We start from the raw sequence: 21986 nt of genomic DNA, 5'->3' as shown, positions 1-21986 counted from the left end.
ATGGCTACTTGTTTGCCATTTATAAATAGAAGAAAATATAGCTTTTTATTTCCCATAAATGGCAATAGGAAATGGGTGTATCTTTTATGATTGGTTCTAGCAAACAGCCAATAGGAATTTCAACCAGGCTGAATGGACAGAGGCAGCCACAGGAGGAGCAAGGGGGCTGGATTAAGGAAATATAAGTGCTGGCCATAATGGCAGGAGAGCAGGCCAGAGCTTGGTAACCATATACCACTGTGCCTCACATTTATTTGTCCGACAAATAAATTATTATTTTAATTTCTCTATTGCTGCGTTGAATATTTCATTCCAGCTAAGCATTAACCACAAGCAGGGTGCTACACTACCTCTTGATTTATTAATGATGAATATTGTGCTTGTAATATCTTATACAGTTGCTTGTTCCCTTCATCACTCGGTTTTTCTATCAAGTTCTTTTCACATTCTCTCAATTGAGTAATTAGTTCTTCTTTTTTATGTTCTCTCACCTTTCTTCTTTGACTATTTTGTTGCATCAAAAAACCTCTTAGCACTGCCTTACTGGCGTCCCAAACTATGTCCATATTTGTCTCCTTATTGATGTTTAAATCAAAAGTCTTTTAAGGTGTTTTTAGCCTTTTCTATCACTTCTTCTTTTTCAAATAAGTAATCATTCATTCTCCATCTGTACATACCCTGGGTTTTCCAATTAAATGTAGTATTATTGGGTTATGATCAGATAGTGTTCTAGGTAGTATCTCACATTTCGACACTCTTATTGTTAATTCTCTTGATACCCATATCTGGTCCAACCTGCTCCAACTTTGCAAGGCCCAGTGCCTCCGCCAGGAGTACAACAGACTGGCTCAATGCCAATGGAGAATTTGATAGTAGACTTTACAGAGATGCCTGAGGCAAAAGGTTTTCAGGCTCTTTTGATCTTTGTCGATTCCGTGACAGGCTGGCTGGAAGCATATCCCACGAAAACAGAGAAAGCACAGGAAGTCATTAATCGCCTTTTAACGGAGATCATCCCAAGATTTGGGCTACCAAGATGTACAGGCAGTGATAATGGACCAGCTTTCGTTGCTTCAATAGTGGATGGTGTATGCAAAGCCTTACAAATACAGTGGAAACTGCACGCTGCCTATTGACCTCAAAGTTCTGGCAAAACAGAAAGGATGAACCGGACTCTTAAAACACAGCTGGCTAAATTATGCCAGGAAACTCATTGCAAGTGGGTGGACTTGTTACCTATAGCCTTGCTTAGAATCAGATGTGCACCCACCAAGAGACTAAAACTCTCCCCATTTGAACTTTTTATGGAAGAACCCCTCCAATTGCCACAGGAATCAAAGCAGACTTAGCACAAGTTGGGGGGGGCAGATTACAGCAGAACAAATCCAGACTCTCTCTCGTGTTTTTCTCTCTCTCAACAGGTGGTGCCTCGAGCGCACGCCAATCAGCCTGGCTGAACCCATACATCCCTACAAGCCTGGGGACAAGATGTGGGTAAAGGAGTGGAAAAGCGATCCACTGACCCTTAGGTGGCACGGACCCTTCACAATCCTATTGGCAATGCCTACTGCTGTCAAAGTAGCCGAGGTGACCCCCTGGATTCATCATTCTCGTCTGAAGTGGTCTGAGGGTCATTGGAACTGTGAGCTGGACCTGTCTGACCCTCTGAAGTTGAAGTTCACCAGTAACCCTTGCTCCAAGCCCCACTGGAAGTGGGTAGGAACATGGGCATCGGGACAACAGGTCTGCTCTCACTGCACCCGAAAGCCAGGGAGTCTACGCACACCTGAAGATTGAGGAGCTGCACCAGCGGATGGGAAGATCCCTACCAGTTGAATTATCAGCCAGTCCCGAATTTGTGCCAGATTTTGCATACAAGCCCCCTGTACAGATAGTAGTAAGAAACGTGAATGGGCGAGGGAATATAATTGATAAATGGGTGGATTATTTGGCGGATTATGGTTTTCACGTCCCTTTATATTGCCGTGAATAGTATATACCTGACTGGGTACTAGCATTGCTAAGGCAATTGTGGCACATACCCTTGGAGGGATTTCGGCCTACACCAACCTATCGGAGGTAAATGACAGGGGAACCTAAGAGAACTGTAGTCAGGTTCTCTAATCCACCACCCCAAAGGGCATTTCCTCCCACCATACTGGCCACAGTAGCCTTTTTCCCGCCACCACCCACAGGTCCCTTCCAGGTGGCAGTAGCAGAGTGTATACAGTGTGAGTTTACCTCTCCAGCTCGACCAGAACCCAGGGACCACTGATAAGGTCCACTGGGTGCAGCATTCAAGGGATGCTCTGGTCCTGGCTGCCACCTATCCTTCTTACAATAATACTGACCCTTGCTGTTCTTCTCTTCTTTTGCGTATACAGGAATTACTTCTGTGAAAACACCAACCCAGAGGCAGTACTGATACCGTTGAATCCCTTGGACCCAGGATTGGAAAATGAGGATGAAGTTCCTATTAATCCTGAGATGCATGTGGGTCCAGAGGAGCCCAGTGGTAGAAGGAAATGCCTTTGTAAAGCATGCTGAACACATGTTCCAAATATATGGGGAGAATGCTACCCTGTATTACAAACACCCTAGGAAGGTAGCTGACATGTCTCTCATACCAGGATTGATCAAGGATCCTGACGTTGTTTTGGCAGGCCTACTGTACAATCAAAGTGGCCTCTTCGCAGCCCCACCTTCCGAAATGAATGACATCCCCTACCGATACATCTGATTCACTAGAACCACTCAAGGCTTGTGTTTTTGTTGTCACTCCACTGGAGCGTGGAACTCCAAATGGAAGTATTGGCCCCAAGTACAGTACCACATTGACAAAGGATGGCTGGGAAATTATACACAATGCACTGATAAATTTTGGCTATGGGGTTCATTCAATGCCTCCTACCAAGACAATGCTACCCCTTCAGATCTGTACCCACATTTCCCTCAGTATTTGGTTAATTTCACAGGACAAGGATACATCTGTTCTGGCTAGATGATCAAGGACCCCAATCTTTAGTTTCTATATGGTGGATTGGCAACCAATTTCCATCCTGGCAATTACCAATGTGTGGGAGTGGGTGCTTTGACTTTCCCAGTTATGGTAGAGGCCGATCACCATGTGCCCCACCTCCGAAGCAGAATGAGGAGGGAGGCCCTAGGTGAGCAATACAGTGATGAGATTTTCCTATCTCGCTCAGTGGGAGGAGTGAGGGGAGCCTTCATTGGGTTCCTCTCCATGGGCATATACCCAGGAATTGTGTCTGAACAAAACCGAGAAGCATTGTTTGCCCTCACGAGCAGATTGGAGAAAACTATCCATGCCACCACCCATGTCTTACGCTCCCTGCAGGCAGAGATAGAGGATTTGAATCAAATGACGCTCTCTCATCGCTTAGTTTTAGATTACCTCCTCGCACATTCTGGCGGTTTTTGTAAAATTATCCGTAAAGGCCAATGCCAGGTCAAATTCCATGACCCTAAAAAAAAAATTCGAGGATGAATTGCAAAAGTTACAGGCCCACTCAGAGTCCCTGGGAGAAGATGTGGCCTTGGATTCCAGGAGAGGGGTAGGTGCATAGCTTTCTGACAGCTCTGGCAATAGGAGGGGTGATATTCCTGTTGCTTCTCTATGTAATCCCTTGCTGTCTGTCTTTGCTTAGAGGAATGATAGCCTGAAATATTAATCATCTCACTGATCCTCAAATCCTTGCTATATATTGCGCTCTGCCTCCTGTGCAAGGAGAGGTGGAGGACCACGAGTATGAGCAACTGCATTGTGAGACCCCCGAAAACAAATTCCTCTAAAAGGAACAGTGGTTTATTCTGGGCTTCAACATGAGAGTCAAGCTCAGGAAACAGATGAATCCTGTTTCTAAGCTTGAAAGGGGGGAATGAAGCAGGACCTGGAGGAATCCTGGAGGAATTTTACCCTTATGCTTTTCATATAATCAGTTATCCATACAATCAGTTATCAATTATCAATATACTCATATATATTCATATATAACCAGATATTTCTACAATGATTTTATAATCCATGTTTGAATCGTGAAAACTTCTGCTTAGCTTAATAGCAAATTGCTTAGATCTGAGAAATCTGAAATGAACTTTGTCCCAGTACCTCCTTGTTCTCTCCCTATCTCACTGAACAAGAAGGGGGAAGCAATAAATTTGATGTGCTGGCACATCCCCCGCCCCCTTGTCCAGACAGGATCTGGGCTGTGAAACAGGAAGATGCTAAACCGCAGAATGTCCCTTGTAGCAGATGGCCGCGTAGGAGCTCAGCAGCCAGTTCCTTTTTGCATTAAGCTTCTATTTCTTGCTATAAATCTGGCGGAAAGGTTAAGACTGCATGTTCAAACTACAAAGCAGAAGTTGGGAGGAAACTCTTTACATGGCCAGGAGAGAGGCTTGAATGCGCTCGTTAGCTTATTTTTTGCTGCCGTTTGCGATGTATCTGATTATGTCATGATCTGTGATGTATGTACTCAAGGTATAAAGCCCCTGGGAGCCAGGGCTCGGGGCCCAGTCTTTTGGAAAGGATTCCACTGGGTCAATTATTGCTCAGCAATAAACATCACTTTCTTTTTCTCCACTGCTGTGCCTGTCAATTCTTAGACTCTATTTGAGTTGGTCACTGGCATCTTAAAATCCTTGCAACACTTTCTCCATTTTAATTTCCTCCGATACCACATTGTTAACAATGATTTTGGCTTTTTGTTCAGAATAGATCGCCTTAATACTATTTAGGAATTGTTGGCCAGCTTCAATACTTTCCAAAAAAAATTCCATAAAAAGCCAAGAAATATTATCAAAAGCTTTCTCCGCGTCAATAAACATTAATAATGCTTTAGTATTTCTTTCAGCCTCTAATCTTTCCAAAATATCCACTATATTTCTAATATTGTCTTTCATATGTCTTCCAGGCAGGAAACCTGCCTGGTCTTTATGTATATATTCTGTTAAGACTTTTTTCAATCTATTAGCCAGAATATTTGCGAATATTTTATAATCCACATTAAGTAATGAAATTGGTCTATAATTCTTTACATCTGATCTATCTTGTTCAGATTTTGGTATCCAGGTTATATATGCGTCTCTCCAGGTTTCAGGAGCCCTCTCCCCTCTCAGTATCTTATTACATACCTCTGCCAAAGGTTGAATTAACCAATCTTTAAAAGTTTTATAATATTTGGCAGATAATCCATCCGGTCCAAGGGCTTTGCCCTATGGCATCTGATTTATTGCTATCTCTACCTCCTGTCTTGTAATCATGTCATTGAGTAGTGATCTTTTATCTCCGGGAATTTTCTGCATTTCATTTGTTCTAAGAAATTGCTCAATTTTATCTTTATCCTCTTTACCTTTTTTATACAGTTGTTTAAAATATTTCTGAAAACATTTTCTAATATCCCTAGGGTTTTCCACAGATTTTCCCTCCATTACAATATTTGTGATCATGTTTTGTTTCTGTCTCTTTTTTAATTGCCAAGCCAGCAATTTCCCACATTTATTTGCAGATTCAAAATTTCTCTGTGTCATTAATTTTATTTTCCGTTCTATTTCTTGATTTATAATTTGAGAAAATTGAGTCTGCAAAGCTTTAATGTCTTTTTGTATCTGTTGGCTTTTAGGCTTTGATCTTAAATTCTTTTCTTTCTTTTTTATTTGAGAAAGATTTTTTCCCTTTTGTATCTTTTTCTTTATAGCATTCTGTTGTATGAAGAAACCTCTCATAACAGCTTTACTAGCATCCCAAATGACTCTTTCTTCTACCTCTGCATTTATATTTAATTCAAAGTAATCTTTTAGAGTCTTTTGGGCCTTTCCCACCACCAAATCGTTCCTCAACAATGCATCATTCATCCTCCATCTGAAGGAACCCTGCAGATACAATTTCATTTCCAATAACACTACATTATGATTAGAGCATGTCCTAGGACATATTTGAATTTTTGATACCCTTGGAGTTAAATCTCTGGTAATCCATAAATAATTGGTTCTTGAAAATGTTTGGGAGGAATTTGAGAAAAATGTGTAATCTTTCTCAGTCGGATTTCATAGTCTCCATATATCTGACAGGTCATATTTATCCACCATCTCAAAAAAACAGTTTTGAAAGTCTGCCTGCATTTTGTACTTTTTGTTCTTGTGATTTGTCCATTAATGTGGAGACTACTCCATTCAAATCTCCCATCAATATTATTTTGTAATCCAAATACTCATTGAGCTTCAAGTCCAAGTTCCTAAAAAAGTCCACTTTTCCATCATTTGGTGCATAAATTCCCAATAAAAGATATTTGTCGCCTTGTGCTGTAATTTCAACCACAATGTATCTCCCTTCCTTGTCCTTAAACAAAAGCTTGGGGTTCCATTTTTCTTTAATATAAAACACCACTCCTCTTTTTTGTTTTTACCTTGTCTGATGAAATAAAGTCCTGTCCGAGTTTTTTATTCTGTAACTTTTTTCTATGTAGTCTAGTAACATGGGTTTCTTGTAAACAAATTATATCCAAATTGTTTCTTGCCAAGGTATGGAAAACACGGCCTCTTTTTTCCAGGGAATTTAAGCCATTAACATTTCAGGAGTAAATTCTTAAAGACATCTTAATTTTTTAGGGTCCTTCAGCCGCTACAGCCAGAGAAGGGGAACTTTCAAAACCGAACTCTTTTGCGTTTTTCTCCAGAAATCTCTCCTTCTCTCCTACAGTTCTGATTCTCTGTTTCCTCCCTTGAAAATTGAAGGAAAGACCCTCTGGGAATTCCCACCTGAATAAGATATTTTTCTTCCTTAGGGCAGTTGCCAGATCTGAATAATTACTTCTCAAAGATAAAAAATGTCGTGGGACCTCTTTGAACAAGATCACTGCTTTCCCATCTATCTTTAAACTTTTTTTATAGCAATGTCCCAATATCATGTCTCTTTTTTCCTTTGTTTTAAAAATCACCATACAGTCATGTGTGATTTTAGAATCCTTTTAAGGACCAAATCTATATGCTTTATCAATCCACAAATTCAATTCTTCTTTTGAGATCTCCCAGTAAGTTGAAAATTCCTCAATGAGCCAACCCTTCAAGTTATCCTGTTCCTTCTGGACCACTCCCCTCAGTCTCAGATGAGCCTCCTTCTCCTTTAATTCCCAAAACTCAATCAAATTTAATGCCTGCTGCTGGACAGTCTCTAAATCCTGAATTTTTACCGTTTCCAGTTGTGTAATTCTTTCCTCATGTGAGGTAATGTTGGACCTCTGTCTTCAAGTCTTCTTTCAGTTCAGAAAAGTCACTCCTCAAGTCTTGAATGGTTTTTTGATTCCCTCTTACTTCTGTTTTAATTTCCTGAAGAAGTTGCATTACTGATTCTTCAAATGTTGGTGTTCTAGATTCTCTTCTTGGTATAATTTTTGTTCTTTTCAGTCTCTCTGACTTTTCTGTCTTGTCTCCTTTGTCACCCCCATCCATAGTTTTATTCCCCACCCCAAGGTCAGCTACAGTCAAAAGAGGGAGACAATAGGATAAACAGACTGTTTCCCAGCTGCAAAAATCCCCACTCCAGAGTAAGTCTTTGCTCACCAGTCTTTCAATCTAGTAAATATAGTATATAGTAAAGTACAAGTCTTTATTTTCTCCTTTAAACAAGTCCCCAAAAGTTTATTTCAAGTCTTTAACTTAGTTGCAGAGTTCCAGGTATCTGTATTTTTCCGAAGTGGAAAACGAAAGTTGAAAGCTTCCGTTCCCTTTGTTGCGTCACAATGGAGTCTAGCCTCCCCTCACCCGGGAAGTCTGTTTCCACAAAGAAGATACAACAGTTCAGGAAAAATCCCTGATTCTTCTGCAGGGAAATTTATTCTTTGTCTTTCCCCCCTTCCCCCTGCTAGAAAGGGGGATATAGGAAAGACTTGAAAGTTTCTAAAAGATGAGACTAAAGTTGCGGCTTTTGGTAACGTTAGCTGCTTTCGTTCTTACTTCAGTGAAAGGGATTGACCTCTGTTTTTAAAACCTTTTCCTTCCCAATTCAAAGTTCCAAATGAAATTGTTTCACTCACAATTTCCAAGAGGGATAGTCCAAAATTTTTTGGAGGAATTGGCCGCTCACCATCGCAGGACTCAGAGCTTCGTGCTTTGAAGGAAGCAAATTGTTTCCCTAGTGCCACCATCTCCAACCCCGCTCTCACTCAGCCCTCTTTTTTAGAGCTTACGGGGAGCAGGGGAGTCGTTCCCGGCTCAATCTGAGGGTTTTTCGGGGCACCGCTGCACTCTAGCAACTCTCCCCTGTCTTCAAAGCGCTGGTACCCTTTCCGTGAAAGAACTCCTGTCCACCATAATCGGGCGAGCCAACCGGAAGTCTATAATGAAGCATTTTTCTGACCTTTGAATGAATTCTTTGATGGGAATTGAGATTGGAGCTCTTCCTGAAGCTCTTTCCACATTCCACACACTGATAGGGTTTCTCCCCAGTATGAATTATTTGATGGGAAGTGAGATTGGAGCTCTTCCTGAAGCTCTTTCCACATTCCACACACTGATAGGGTTTCTCCCCTGAATGAATTCTTTGATGCAAAGTGAGAGAGGAGCTATAAGTGAAGCTCTTTCCACATTCCACACACTGATAGGGTTTCTCCCCTGTATGAATTCTCTGATGGGAAGTGAGAGAGGAGCTATCAGTGAAGCTCTTTTCACATACCACACACTGATAGGGTTTCTCCCCTGTATGAATTCTCTGGTGGGAATTTAGAGAGGAGCTATGAGTGAAGCTCTTTCCACATACCACACAATGATAGGGTTTCTCCCCTGTATGAATTCTCTGGTGGGAATTTAGAGAGGAGCTATGAGTGAAGCTCTTTCCACATACCACACAATGATAGGGTTTCTCCCCTGTATGAATTCTTTGATGGGAAGTGAGAGAGGAGCTATGAGTGAATCTCTTTCCACATTCCACACACTGATAGGGTTTCTCCCCTGTATGAATTCTTTGATGGGAAGTTAGAGAGGAGCTATCAGTGAAGCTCTTTCCACATTCCACACACTGATAGGGTTTCTCCCCTGTATGAATTCTCTTATGGGAAGTGAGAGAGGATCTATCAGTGAAGCTCTTTCCACATTCCACACACTGATAGGGTTTGTCCCCTGTATGAATTCTCTTATGGGAAGTGACAGAGGAGCTATCAGTGAAGCTCTTTCCACATTCCACACACTGATAGGGTTTCTCTCCTGTATGAATTCTCTGATGGGAAGTTAGAGAGGAGCTATGAGTGAAGCTCTTTCCACATAGCACACACTGATAGGGTTTCTCCCCTGTATGAATTCTCTGATGGCAAGTGAGATTGTGGCTGTGACTGAAGCTCTTTCCACATTCCACACAGTGATAGGGTTTCTCCGCTGCATGAATTCTTTGATGGGAAGTGAGATTGTGGCTGTGACTGAAGCTCTTTCCACATTCCACACAGTGATAGGGTTTCTCCCCTGCATGAATTCTTTGATGGGAAGTGAGATTGTGGCTGTGACTGAAGCTCTTTCCACATTCCACACAGTGATAGGGTTTCTCCCCTGTATGAATTCTTTGATGGGAAGTGAGATTGTGGCTGGTACTGAAGCACTTTCCACATTCCACACACTGATAGGATTTCTCCCCTGTATGAATTCTTTGATGGGAAGTTAGATTGCAGCTCTTACTGAAGCTCTTTCCACATTTCATACACTGATAGGGTTTCTCCCCTGTATGAATTCTTTGATGGGAAGTTAGATTGCAGCTCTTACTGAAGCTCTTTCCACATTCTACACACTGATAGGGTTTCTCCCCTGTATGAATCCTTTGATGGGAGGTGAGATTGGAGCTGTTCCTGAAGCTCTTTCCACATTCAACACACTGACAGGGTTTCTTTCCAATGAGATTTCTTTGATGGGAAGTGGAATGGGAGCTGTGACTGTAGCTTTCTCCACACTCCAAATTTTTATGTGGCTTCTCCTTTCTGGGGATTTTGTTGTGGTCACCTTTGTTCTCAATTTCCAATTCATCACAATCTGCAATGGAGACAAAAAGGGATTAGAGCCTCAGGAGCAAATAAAGAAGAATGGAAGGGAATTCAGTGTGTGTTTATTACCTTTGTTGTTTGTCATTAACCAACATATTTATTATTAGATTCTAATGAGTTGTTGAATGTTGCTTTGTTTGATATACAGTAGTGGCCAAAATTGTAGAAGCCTTTTTGGAAATAGTGTATTCCAGAGCTTTAATGGCTTATAACACCACTTGTTTTGGAGTAATATCATATAATCATATGTCAGTGGAAAGATAATTTGAGCAGGAACTTAATGCAACAAAGTTCAATTAGCTGTATTCTATCAAAAATTATAGCCAAATAACCAGAAATAGGAAGCAGAAGCACTACTTGCTTAGGTTGACTTTTGTTAGTGTCTTATGTGATTGCTATCGTTGGCTCGTTTTTTCGTGTTCTTTCATTTAGTGAGTTTGCAGAACATAATAAAATTTTAAAAGTGGCACAGAGAGTTGACTGGTTACCCAGAAAGATATGTAAACTAATACTTTTAAGTGAACAAGGCTACAGTTATGAAGAAATTAGAAGAAAGATTGGGGAAAACTTAGCCAAAGCTGGCCTTTCTATATTTTTGAAGAGGTATAAGAAACTCATTCACTGGGGGGCCGCTAGGGTGCGCAACTCCTCTATGTGACATCCTTTTATATATTTGAACATGGCTATCATATCACCCCTTAACCTCCTCTTCTCCAAGCTAAACATGCCCAGCTCCCTTAGCCGTTCTTCATAAGGCATCGTTTCCACGCCTTTGACCATTTTGGTTGCCCTCCTCTGGACACGTTCCAGTTTGTCAGTGTTCTTCTTGAACTGTGGTGCCCAGAACTGGACACAGTACTCCAGGTGAGGTCTGACCAGAGCAGAATACAGTGGCACTATTACTTCCCTTGATCTAGATGCAATACTCCTATTGATGCAGCCCAGAATTGCATTGGCTTTTTTAGCTGCCGCATCACACTGTTAGCTCATGTCATGTTTGTGGTCAACCAAGACTCCTAGATCCTTTTCACATGTACTGCTCTCAAGCCAGGGGTCACCCATCTTGTATTTGTGCCTCTCATTTTTTTTTGCCCAAGTGCAATACTTTACATTTCTCCCTGTTAAAATTCATCTTGTTTGTTTTGGCCCAGTTCTCTAATCTGCCAAGGTCATTTTGAAGTGTGATCCTGTCCTCTGGGGTGTTAGCCACCCCTCCCAGTTTAGTGTCATCTGCAAATTTGATCAGGATGCCTTTGATGCCTTGAATAAGACCGGGCCCAAGACAGAACCCTGTGGCACCCCACTAGTCACTCTTCTCCAGGATGAAGAGGAACCATTGATGAGCACCCTTTGGGTTTGGTCAGCCAGCCAGTTACAAATCCACTGAGTGGTAGCATAGTCAAGTCCACATTTTACCAGCTTCTTTACAAGAATATCATGGGGCACCTTGTCAAATTCCTTGCTGAAATCAAGGTAGGCTACATCCACTGTGTTCCCTTCATCTACCACGCTTGTAATTCTGTCAAAAAACGAGATCAGGTTAGTCTGACATGACTTATTTTTCAGAAATCCATGCTGACTATTGGTGATCACAGCATTCATTTCTAGGTGCTCACAGACTGTTTGCTTAATGATCTGCTCCAGAATCTTCCCTGGGACAACATTTGCCCTCCTCCAGTCTGCCGGGACTTCGCCTGTTCTCCAGGAATTCTCAAAGATGACTGCCAGTGGTTCTGAGATCACATCTGCCAGTTCTTTTAATACTCTTGGATGCAGTTCATCTGGCCCTGGAGACTTGAATACATCTAAACTAGCCAAGTATTCTTGTACTATCTCCTTAGTTATTCTGGCCTGTGTTTCCTCTGCTGAATCATTTGCTCCAAATTCTTCAGGTTGGGCATTGTTTTCTTTATCAGAGAAGACTGAGGCAAAGAAGGCATTGAGGAGTTCAGTCCCTTCTGTGTCCCCTGTTTGCATTTCACCATCTTCTCCTCTGAGTGACCCCACTGTTTCTTTGTTCTTCCTTTTGCTACGAACATACCCATAAAAGCCTTTTTTGTTGCTTTTAACCTCTCTAGCAAGCCTGAGTTCATTCTGTGCTTTAGCTTTTCTGACTTTGGGTCTACACGTGCTGGCTATTTGTTTGAATTCCTCTTTGGTGGTTTCCCCCCTTTTCCATTTTTTGTACACATCCTTTTTTAATCTTAACTCAGTTAAAAGTTCTTTAGATAGCCACCCTGGCTTCTTTAGGCACCTTCCATGTTTCCGTCTCATTGGTATTGCCTGAAGTTGTGCTTTTACTATCTCCCTCTTAACAAACTCCCAGCCATCATACACTCTTGGATGAGTGTAAAATCCACACAGGAAATAACAATGTTTGTCTTCAACCCGCTTGTGGAGATTATCAGAGATTACAAAGAAAGGAGATAACAACAAGAAGATGAGGAAAACAACAAAGAGAAGATTGAACAGAACTGTGAATATTATTTTGACAGAACTGTGTAATTAAAGCAGCAGCAAGAGAGATGATCAGATCCCTTTCGGAGCTTGAAGCATGGGTACCCCCAACAATTTTTTAAAAAAAAATGGCTATGTAATTTGGAATTATTGTTATTTGGAATTAATGTGATGTGATTGGCCTGTTAATAAAAATTATTTTTTTAAAAAGAAACTCATTCACTCCCAAATCAGACTGGTAAAGGCAGGAAAAGGTGCACAACAGCAAGTGATGATCGAAGAATGGAGAGACTGTGCCCACGTGTCAGAAGAAAATCATCTGGGTGTATACAGGATGACATGGCGCAATGTAATGTGAAGTTGAGGGCAAGGACTGGTCTAAATGCTAGAATTCTAAGGAAAAAGCCATTGTTCTCTCTCAAGCAAAGGTTGAAAAGATTAAACCCATGTTAACTGGACAGCGGAACAATAGGATAGGGTTATTTGGAGTGATGAGACCCAAATCTCCTTGCTTGGTAATGATGGCATGACATACACGAGGAGAAGAATCAGAGAAGATATACATCCTACATGCATTTCACCGACCGTGAAACACCCAGCTAGTGTTATGAATTTGTTTCATTAATGGGTGTCACGGCTATAAATTGGCCGCTGTTTATTTAATGCTAAAAGAACTAAGTCAGCATGAGTCAGCGGCCTACAATGACTCATGCAACCTTTCACCTAATTGTACCTGTATATTTAGAGTGGTCAATGTTAGTGTTGGGTGTGGGTTGGTTGGTGAAAGCTGGTAGCGTTGATGTGTGTACAGTTGGTTGTTCGTTTTGCAGATAAAGACTTTTAAGAATAAAAGCAGAAAATACTCTGCAAGGGCACTCTTCTTGTGGACTCCTTTATGCCGACAAGGGTCCGAGGACCAGGCTGAGGAGACAAAGGAAGTCAGTTCCTTTGCATTTTCATACACTGACAATGAAATGTAAACTTCCCAAAATACACAAATGAAATACTTGAGCCCAAACTGAAGCGTTCTCCATGTGATCTTTCCCCATATACTGAAGCATTTACATATGTTTGTATAAATATTTGTTTATTTAATTATTTTACATTTCTACAGAGTTCAGCTCCATGTCATGTTGCTGCTGTGTGCAAAAGGTCGTTTGAAGATAATAATATTCCACTGCTTGAATGGCCTGGGAATAGCCCAGACCTTAGTCCAAGTGAAAGTCTATGGAGCCGACTAAAGAAACTTCTTAGTCAGAAGCAACCCAGCGATAAAGCCTAATTAATAGAGGCAATAATTCAGTCTTGGTGTCACATTATTACAGCTGCAGAACTAAAAAACCTGGTTCACTCCATGTGAAGGCGTTGTAAGGCCGTAATTAAAACTAAAGGTTACCAATGGTTTCACGTTTTTTCTTTATGACTGCTGTTCTAATAAATACTCCTTCATAAAATTTCTTGCATTACATTTTTCATTAAATTATCTTTCCATTGCTATATAATTTTATGGTATTATTCCCCAAAAAGTGGTGTTATGAGCCATCAAACCTCACAAAAGGTATCCACAATTTTGGCCACTAGTGTAAGATGTTCATTTTAAAGTTAATGTACTTTTTAGATGGGATCAGATTGTTATTATTTATGTTTCATGTTTATACATGTGTTGGAAGCAGCCCAGAGTGCCTGGGATAACCCAGCCAGATGGGGAGGGTGTAAATAAAATTACTATTATTATTATTATTATTATTATTATTATTATTATCACTGCTACTACTACCTGAGATTGGTCAACCCAAGACTGATAGCACTTTCCACATTCCACACACTTGGTCAACCCAAGACTGATAGCAACAAAAATAGAAACAGAAAACCTGATAGTAGCTGCTTATCTTTCCTAACAACTCTGAAGCTGACATTTGAGATATCCTGGGCAGTTCAGACCACCGAATCGTGGTATAAAAAGGCAGAACTAGAGGGAAATGGTTCACAGAAAAAACTGCAATTTGCTGTTTCTTCTGGGGGTGTTAGGTTCCCAGGTGTTGTAAGGGGCGCTGTTGAGCTCTGTGAAAATATATGACGTTTGTCACATAGAGGTATTTCTTGAATTTCCTGGCATATAGGACAATCCCACAGGGAGCCTTACCAAGAGAGGCCACGGTCCCACGAGCCTCCTCCATGACGTCCTTATGCAGAGCTCTCTGGTCAGGATCCAGCAACACCCACTCCTCGTCCGTGAAATGAACAGCGACATCTTCAAAGCAGACTGGACCCTAAAAGAAAAAGGGAAATGTCCTCCTCTGAGACAGCAGATATATGATCTGCTACACAATGCTCTGTGGTTTCCTTCCTGTTAATTGCTGTGTTATTTCAATAGGATTGCTTTACTGTACATGTCAATTATGGATGCTTATTTTAACACTTTAATTGAATTACTTTTTTCTGCTTTTAATTATGGGTATTTGTCTTTGTGCAAATAGGTGGTACTCCAAGTTATGTTTACGTTTTTCTGCCTACGCAAGAATTCCAGTTTCCCCGATGGAAGGATCCACTTTCCCCTCTCCTCGTGAGTTGTTCTGGGAAGGTTCCCTCCCAATGCCCTAGAGCCAGATTCAAGGGGTTCATGGGGGCATGGAGAAGGGGAGGAATGGGGGGCAGGCCCCATTTTCCAGCTCATGGGGCTGGTTAGGTGAATCCAGGCCACTATTTGTTCTCATTTGTCCACTGCTTAGAAACCAATTTTTGCATTCAGTTATCAATCTAGAAATAAAATAAGCCTGTTTTTGATGGCCATCTGTCTTGGATGATCTAGCAGAGATTCCTGCATTGCAGGGGGTCTCCTGGCTCTGAGAGACAAGCAGGGAGGGTGGCTTCTGGCAGAAGGAGAGGGAGCCACCGGTGGCTCCTCCTTCTCCTGACTCAGCCTCTCGACCTTCCTCTCCCACTCGCCTCCTTCCTCTTCTGCCTCTGATTCTGCACTGCATTCTGCCACAGAGTCTCCCAGCTCACTACGCCCTGTTTCCCCTTCAGCTTCTGACACCTCCTCTTCCCAGGCTTCCCCCTCTGACCGCTCATCCTTCCTCCACCTCCACTCCTTCGGCTCTGAGCCATCTTCCCTTCCTGGTTCCCCGGCTGCTTCCTCCCACCATTCCTCTGTGCCCAACCAGTCCATGACATTGCTCCATCCCTCGGCCTCTGTCCCCACAAGGAAGCTTCCCCTGACCTGATCTGGTTCCACAGCCACTGCTTCCCTTCTGCCCCCATGAAAAGGCGGATCAGGAGGTTTTGCTGGTATCATTCTGTCACCTGCAAGAGAGAAAAGGTTAGCAGGATGCCAGGAGTGCCTGCATCTCTCACAGGTGAAACAGGGCATCTCTAACCACAGATGGGCCTTTGAGAAAGCCTTACCTGCTGAGAGTATTTGCACGTTTGTGCCCATTCCATATGTTAGTTGTACAGAAATACATCTCCCCTCCTCTGGACCCTTGTTCCCGACTGTCTCCCCCCAAAACAAGATGAAAAGAACCCTCAGATGAGTTGGGAAACCAACAGAACGAGGCCAAACAGAGAAAAACCACCTTCCTCCTTACCCAGTGGCCTCTCTCTGGTGTCCAACGGAGGCCTCTCTGCCTCACAGGAATCCAGGTCCATTTCTGCAAAGAGATCCTTTCCCTGAAAAAGAAACAAGGATTCAAAACAGAGAATGGGGAGAAATACTAGAAAGAGAATGACAAAGATTTGAAGGGTGTTAGATCTCATTCCATGGATGCCTTGCAGAAAAAGCATGGGCCTTCAGCAGACCATTATGGGATGTTTTCTGTCCTGTTTGGAGCCCCTTGGGAGTATCCAGAGGAAAGTCTCTCTCACCTGCTTCCTCTCCTCTGCTTGACTCAGGAGGAAACCTTCGGCCAGGGCCACTGCCTGCGAACTGGTCTCTGCTCCACAGTCCCTCACCCAGCTCTCCATCTCCAGTGGAAGGACAGCCAGGAACTGCTCCAAGATCACCAGGTCCAGCATCTCAGCTTTCGTGTGCCTTTCTGGCTTCAGCCACTGGTGGCAAAGGTGGTGGAGTCGGCTGCAAACCTCTCGGGGTCCTTTGGCCTCCTGGCAGCAGAACTGCCTCACCTGCTGGCTCTGCACCTCTGAGCGGAGGGTGTCCTCCTCACCCAGGATCTTCTGCACAGAGTTTTCCCAGAATCCCCCACTGCTCCCGGTTTGGATGTCATGGCCTCTTCCTGTTTCAAGGCCAGCTGAGTCTTGCTCCCCCATCTGTGCTCTCAGGAAGCCTCTGAGAGATCAGAAGGAACCCTTTGGTCTCCTGCCAAGTTCTGTCTGTCTTAAGGAGAGGCGCTAGCAAATCCTACAAAGCAAATACATTGTTCTGTTACAAAAGTTGTCTAATTTCAGGAGAAGAAAATGGTTCCCTGAGCAAGCATGGATGAGTCTTGCTGGGAACTAGGGCTGGACTGCACCACACCCCAGATCATTAGCTATCTTGGGGGGGGGGGGGAGAGAGAAGTAAGAAGAGAAGAAATATGTCTCTAGCCTTCTAGCAATGCAAAATGTGGAGGCAACGGAAGGGATTTCTGGGAGATGAATCAGCCTGGTTTCTCCTGCCTTCCAGTCAATGCATGAAGTCTGAGCTGACTGACGAGGGAGTCATTTGTATTTTGTGAAAAATGGATGCTTGGCTCTAGTGGGGGTCCTCACCCGGGGGTCCTCAGGAGTTGTTCTCCCCCCACTCCCACTCCCCTGCTTCTGTCTCCTTTTTTGCACTTGAACTCTCTGCCACTCTTCAGGCAGACCCCTTGGGGTGGGGTCACTTTTTCTTTGCTCTGAGGGCCAGGTATGTTTCTGGCCAACCCCCCGAGGGCCAAGTTCGCAGGGCCAAAAACACCTCCCTTGAAATTTAGGGCAAGGTCCCTGGGGGCTCAGTGAGTAGCAGCGCCCATTTCCGGCTGCTTTGCCAGCAACAATCCCTTTGGGAGAGAGAGGATGTGGTCCTGGGATGCCCTGCTCTGGGTGCGAGGGGATTGCTGCAGTGGCCTCCGTGGGGGGCTGCCCTGGGAGACACTGGGAAACTGGTCCCCAATGCAGCAGCCAGACTCTGGGCTGGGATCCCTCTCCTTATTCCTGGCCTTTCTCTCCCACCTTTTTTTTGGGGGGGGCTAGTCCACCTCCTCGTCCAGCTTTGGAAAACCATTTGCACATGTTTCCTCTGTTCTGCAGTGATGCTGAGCGACGTCACACAGAGTTAAAGTCCCAGGGACTCCTTTGTTTAAAGAAGGGAGATCTTGTCTGAAGGGGGGGCGGGGGTCCACATGAGTTTGGGATACTCTGATCTGCAGGAAGGAGAGCGTGGCAGACCTGGCCCCTCCCTGGCAGGACCCTCTCCTCCCTGACTTGGGGTCCTCCCCACATGAGCAGATCCGGCCCCCCAGGCACCCTCCCCTGCTGCAGCCCTGGGACCCCCACCAGATCCCAGAGAGAGAGGAGACTCACCAGATCCCAGGAGGGGAGAGCGAGGCAGCCCTTGCAGGAGAGACACCAAAGCAGGAAAGGACTGGGGAGGGAGGGGCCTTTGCTGTGGAGGACCTGGCCCCCTTGCTTCCTGTCCTCTCTAGGAAGGCAGCTCACTTCCCTTTAACCCTTGCCAAGCCGAGTCCCTCCAGCTCAGCCCTCTCTCCCTTGGCAGAACCTCAGATTCTTATTATTTGTTATTCATTCAGGGGGGCAGCTGCCCCCCCCCGGCTACGCCCATGCCCAGATATCCTTTTGGGGGTGAGGCTCTTGGCTGGACTCCCTCCCTTGGCCAGAAACCAGAGGAAGAGCCTGCAGGGAAAAGGGCTTTGCAGGAGGCAAGGAAGCTCCTCCTGGAATTCAGGAGTGGAGAGAGAGGAGGGGATCCCAGGGTCATCTAGTCCAACCCCCAGCAATGCAGGAATCTCAGCTCAAGCATCCATGGCAGATGGCCGTCCGATCTCTGCTTAGAAACCTCCAAGGAAGGAGAGTCCCCCACCTCCCAAGGGAGACCTTTCCCCTGCCCAACTGCTCTTAGATGTCCCTCAAGGCAGCGGGTCCTGAGTTCTAGCCCTGCTGAAACAATCGCACTGGCTGCCAAGGAGGAACCCAGCAAAGTTCATAATAAATAAATCCTATTCTCGTCATAAATGAGTAATACTTTCCTATGCATGCTTTTTATACTAATATACAAAAGTATGCCATTTCCCTTTCCAGAAATGCTCAACTGCTAATTCAATGGACTGAAAATGGTTGTTGTTATGCTTAGAGAAGCTCTTAATATTTTATGGACTATTGTATTTTAATATTTTGTTGGAAGCCGCCCAGAGTGGCTTGGGAAAAACCAGCCAGATGCCCGGGGTATGTATAAATATTAATAATAAGAATAATACTGCTGCTACTGCTGGGCAGATAGGCCTCCTTCTTCAAATGGTTTTGGGTTTTTATCTGTGTCATTTTCAATTGTTATTGATATTAATGTTGTATTCTGAATTTTTGATCTTATGATTTATGTGGAAATTCTTTTCCATTTGGTTGTGTACCTTTGGATGTGTTTTGCTTATCGTTTATGACTTTGGTTATGTTGGTGTTACGGCAAAATCTGGGTGCGAGGCTGCCCTGCCACCCAGCTCATCGGACTAAGTCCGTGGGTCCCTGCGGAGGAAAATGAGCTCAGCCGGAGACAGGAGCAAACTGCAGAAGATCCAAGTTTATTGCGCAACAGGTTCAAGGCGAGATTGAACAGCGAGAAAGGGGTGACATGAACTTTTGAAACTCCCTCCATGTCCCAGAATACAGTGCAAAATACATCCCAGTTACATCATGAATACATTAAGGAGAGGTTGGGTTACACCGGATTAACATATGGAGGAGGGGGGGGGGAATATGCAGAGTCTGAGATATGCACAGATAAACACTTCCTGGGGATGAGAAAACAATGGTCCCAAATATGCATAGTCTGCCACCTGACATTGTCTGGAGGAAAGGCTGATCAGAGCAATTTGAAAGGATTAGGGTCTTGACACCTTGCTTGAGGGATTATGCTGGACAGGGGAGGTGTGATGGAGTCCTAGAGTAATTGAGCAAACTGGCACGCTGATTTTCTATGAATTTTATAGATTTTAGTCCCTTTTGACATTGACAATTGGAAATAAATTGATATATTGTAGGGAAGAAGAAGGTGAAGAAGACATGCCCCCCCTTCCGTATCATTGGTAATTATGTAAATCTTGTCATAACAATAACAACAATAATTTATTATTTATGCCCCACCCATCTGGCTGGGTTTCTCCAGCCTACAACAAATGATTAAAACTACATTAAAGCATCAATCATTAAAAACTTTCCTAAACAGGGCTGCCTTCAGGAGTCTTCTTAATGTCAGAGAGTTGTTTATTTCTTTGACATCCGATGGGAGGGCGTTCCACAGAAGAGGCGCCACCACCGAGAAGGCCCTTTGCCTATCATGTTGTAAGCTGCCTTGAGCGTTGTTTTAACGATGGAAAGGTTACAAATAAAATAAAGTGATGATGATGAAGATTGAACAGATGTCTACGATTTCCCACAGGCTACTTTGTGTGAGGGAAACTGCAATCCAGGGAGTCTCTGGCAGGAGATTATCAGATAAGGAAAGCTTTATTTACAAAAAAGAGAGAATGGTGAAACAAAGGGAAGACAGGAGTTGTGTTCTTTCAGGGAGAAGTTAACTTATTACTTCAGCTAAATGTCTCAGGATTAAACACAGTTCTGCAGGCACAGCTTCTCTTCAACTCCCTCCTCTCAAAATCAGTTGTCACACTTCAGGGAGATGTTCAGGTTTCCAGAATAGGTGGTGAAAGGCTGAACTCTCTTTCTGCTGCTTCTCTCTCACCCCCGAACTTAGTTATGAGGGGTCTTTCCGTGAGGTACTTTTGACACAGCCCAGCTTCCTTCACAGCGAGGGGCCACTTTTCCTGGGTTCCCCTGAGGTATTTTCCTTCGTATGCCAGACCCAGGGGATCCTCTCAGCCCTGGCCACGGACTTGGGAATCTCCTTTTCCTAGAAGATCTCTCTCCTCCTGACTGCAAGGAGACTCCAGAAGAAGAAGAGGAGAGTCTTCCCACAGCTTCTCCCTCCAGCTTCACTCCCTCCAGACCCCCAACATGGTCTCCCCATCTCAGCTGTGAGGCTCCTTCCTCTGGCTCCATAGATATTCTCCTCAGAGCGGAGTATCCACTCAGATCAGAGCCACTTCTCCCTCCCTCCCGCCACCCTCCTCTCATCCCCATCTTCTCCCAACCTTCCCTCTCTCCCATCTCAAATCCCCTCAGAAAGGTCTCTCTTTATTTTCCCTCCAAAAGTGCTGGCGCCACCCCCCTCCGGGTAGCCAATCAGAAAGAGGCTCTGGCCCCCTGGTGGAATGGTGAGGCACTGCACCCCCAGACTCTGCTCTGGCTCTGCTGTCCGTCACAGCAGCCAGCTGCCCCAGCAGGCCTTGCAATCTCCCCACCGCTTGAGCCGTCCCCCATTGTCTCCCGAGAGAGACGGATGAGGAGAGAGCCATTCAGGGGCCACAGGAAAGGGGCATCGGGGGCCGACAGAGGCAAACTGGAGCGGGGCGGCATCGCCGAAAGGATGCCTACCTCTCTCTCCTTCCTTCTCAATATCCGTTATGTCTAGCTAAGAAATTGGGGGAAAGGCAGCTACTCTGTGTCGGGTTTCTTGGGGTTGAGATCCGTAAGCTGAGTATGGTACGATTTCTCAGCATTTAATGACACACTTTAATGGGTAAGTGAACTCATATTGGAAACATTGCAGACACAGTCATGAAGGATTTTTCTAGAGTGTTTTATTCATCCTCACCTAGATAACGTGAAATTAATGGGTGTTACTGTCTCCAAATAACATCAGACCTATGCAAGCAGATTATTGGAATAGGCCAAATGATTCCCCCACCTCCTGGAATTCCCTAGGCAAAAAAAACAGGTCATGGGTGCCAGTCCTGAGTGGGCAGAGACAGAAGGTGGAAAATAACCCAGAGACTGGAAGCAACTCAGCAATGATAATAGTGTTTTACTCTTTTAATGATAATAATTTTTATTTATTTATACAACAACTGCAGCAAGGATTGGAAAAATACGTAGTATAGCTGATCTGGAAAAAAACATTTTCCTGGGTTTATGCTTAATGTAGAATGCTGAATGGGAGGAGTTCTGGAATGCCTGGCATCGCAAGGGAGGTGGCTCTTAGCCAGTGGGAGGATGAAACACCCTTAAGAAGAAATTAGAGAAAAGATTGTTATATGGCAACACCAAGGTATCCAAACAGAAAAAGGTCTGGAGGGTGGAACACTTTCCTTATGAGCTGTGATATTTGCAGGGTCTCATTCCAGGGCTAAAAGGTCACTAAGAGGGAAAATGATCAGGAGCTTTTATAAAGTACTGTACAGATGTTTTTTCTCTTTTAAATACAGTACTAGAACTGTGGGTCACCAA

General features: G+C 43.9%; 2 protein-coding genes across 6 annotated transcripts in view; one reads left to right on the top strand and one right to left on the bottom strand.

The window, feature by feature from the left end:
* LOC310843215 (uncharacterized protein) overlaps positions 1–21986 on the bottom strand; it is a 292631-nt gene that overhangs the window by 168259 nt on the left and 102386 nt on the right. The window lies entirely within an intron of this gene.
* LOC310843796 (uncharacterized protein) overlaps positions 20936–21986 on the top strand; it is an 80707-nt gene continuing 79656 nt past the window's right edge. The window contains exon 1 of one of the 3 annotated variants that reach the window (XM_083737551.1): positions 20936–21279. The gene's annotated coding sequence lies outside the window, so the exon portion shown is untranslated. Of the gene's footprint in view, positions 21280–21695; positions 21826–21986 lie in introns of those variants that run through there. The other 2 variants (XM_083737548.1, XM_083737549.1) reach the window with 2 other exon arrangements.

Source organism: Podarcis gaigeae, assembly GCF_964106915.1.
Source record: "Podarcis gaigeae genome assembly, chromosome: 4".
Lineage (NCBI taxonomy): Eukaryota > Metazoa > Chordata > Lepidosauria > Squamata > Lacertidae > Podarcis > Podarcis gaigeae.
This window is presented reverse-complemented; position numbering and strand designations above follow the sequence as displayed.